The sequence below is a fragment of the Grammomys surdaster genome, unplaced genomic scaffold, assembly GCF_004785775.1.
Source record: "Grammomys surdaster isolate TR1022 unplaced genomic scaffold, NIH_TR_1.0 369, whole genome shotgun sequence".
NCBI lineage: Eukaryota > Metazoa > Chordata > Mammalia > Rodentia > Muridae > Grammomys > Grammomys surdaster.
The window spans coordinates 2628746-2631088 of NW_021604788.1; the positions used below are offsets into that span (position 1 = coordinate 2628746).

The window sequence follows — 2343 nt, forward strand, 5'->3', positions numbered from 1 at the left end:
GAAGCACAGGGAGTGCACAGCCTGGTTCAGCATTATGTGTTGGAGGAAGGTGAAGTTGTGGAGCATGGAGGTGGAAGCTTACTCCGATACCGCCACCATGTTTTGAGGTCTTGTGAGATTGTGGAAGAACAGGGACTGGAAAGCCCGTTCCACCACCGTGTGTTGGAGGAAGGTGTGGATGTGGATGATCAGGAAGAGGGCTCTGAGGTACATGAACAGACCAGTGAGGACAGCAGTGAGCAATATGACATTGAAGATGATAGTTCAATAGATGAATGGATGGCGTTAGAGACATCTCCTCTCCCAAGACCACGATGGAATGTCCTTAGTGCCCTTAGGGATAGGCAGCTAGGTTCAAGGGGTCGCTTTGTGTCTGAAGCCTGTGGTGCAAGATTATTTGTGCAGCGTTTATCCCAACAGTATGTTTTTGAAGGCCATGCTGGATGTGTCAACACTGTTCATTTTAACCAACGTGGCACCTTGTTGGCTAGTGGCAGTGATGATCTAAAAGTGATTGTGTGGGACTGGGTTCATCAGCGACCAGTACTGAATTTTGACAGTGGCCACAAAAATAATGTCTTACAGGCTAAATTCCTTCCTAACTGTAATGATGCTATCATGGCTATGTGTGGCCGTGATGGGCAAGTACGAGTTGCACAGCTATCTGCTATGGCAGGTACCCACATGACTAAGCGTTTGGTGAAGCATGGGGGAGCATCTCATAGACTGGGTTTGGACCCATATTCCCCTGTTAGGTTCTTAACTTCAGGTGAAGATGCAGTTGTCTTCAGTATTGACCTCAGACAAGCCCATCCAGCTTCAAAGTTGTTGGTAACCAAAGATGGTGATAAGAAAGTGGGACTGTATACAGTCTTTGTGAATCCTGCCAATGTCTACCAGTTTGCTGTAGGTGGGCAAGATCAGTTTGTGAGGATTTATGACCAAAGGAAAATTGATGAGAATGTCAACAATGGAGTTCTCAAAAAATTCTGCCCTCATCACCTTCTTAGCTGTGATTACCCAGCATACATAACCTCTCTGATGTATAGTTATGATGGCACAGAGATCCTGGCTAGCTACAATGATGAAGATATTTATATCTTCAACTCTACTGATAGTGATGGAGCTCAATATGCTAAGAGATATAAAGGACACAGAAATAATGCCACAGTGAAAGGTGTACATTTCTATGGCCCAAGAAGTGAATTCGTGATGAGTGGTAGTGATTGTGGGCACATCTTCATCTGGGAAAAATCATCCTGCCAGATTGTTCAGTTCTTAGAGGCAGATGAAGGAGGAACAATAAACTGTATTGATCCCCATCCTCACCTACCCATGTTGGCATCCAGTGGGCTAGACCATGAAGTCAAGATCTGGTCACCCATAGCTGAACCTTCCAGGAAGCTTGCTGGCTTGAAGAATGTGATTAAAATTAATAAGCTGAAACGAGATAATTTTACCTTGCACCACACTTCTCTGTTTGACAACCACATGCTTTGGTTCCTCATGAGTCATTTTACACAGTCAAATTACCAACGCAATTGGAGAGGTATTAGAATTAATGTTGGAGGCAGAAATTTCAGTGACTCTTCCAGCAGCTCTAATGAAGAGGAAAACCAAGAAGACTAACAGTGCCAAACATCTTAAGGGATGTCCTGAGATACCACCTGAAGCTGAATACTACTTCATAGGACTTTAAAAATCACTTTGTTGAGTAGAAGGGTTTTTTTCCTCTTTCTTTTTGCAGTGATTTATAGTGAAAGTATTTCTATTTCCTCTCCACCTTTTCTCTTCCACCTTTTTATCACTTGCTTTTGTTATTCCTTGTTACCTTGTATACTACATGATTATAGAAATATAATAGGCTTACTTTGTGTTCTTACAGATAACCTATGGATTGCCTGAATTTGGTCAAAAAATTAATACTCCTATAAGATCTTATTTCTGTTTCTCAAAAATTGTTGGATTAAAAAATATTCAGTAACTTGTTTCTGAATATTAAGGTTGTTGTAAAATTTTAACAAATGTTTGTGATCTAAAATAAAGTAAAATAAAGCAAACCATGGTATTTTCCTTTTAATGTGGACCCTTGGTTACACACATGTAGGGTTATGGGTCCCATATCTGCTCTGCCACAGAGCTTGGCCACTAGGGGAGGCAGGACTCAGGAAGTTGAGTGTGCTTACCCCATGCTATTGCCAGGCAGGTTTTGGGCCATAGAGAAGCCTCAGGACACTACTGCAGAGGTGGGAAAGCAGAATCTGAGATGCAGAACAGTTGAAGCTGGCTCAAGGTTCCCTGTCCTGTGAAGAGGCCTGGGTGGTGGGATTCCAAGTCTCTTGG

The 2343-nt window shown here is 42.6% G+C and overlaps 1 pseudogene; it reads left to right on the plus strand.

Annotated features, from left to right (window-relative positions):
- LOC114631937 overlaps positions 1 to 1629 on the plus strand; it is a 2389-nt pseudogene extending 760 nt beyond the window's left edge.
- Positions 1630 to 2343: the final 714 nt, after the last annotated feature.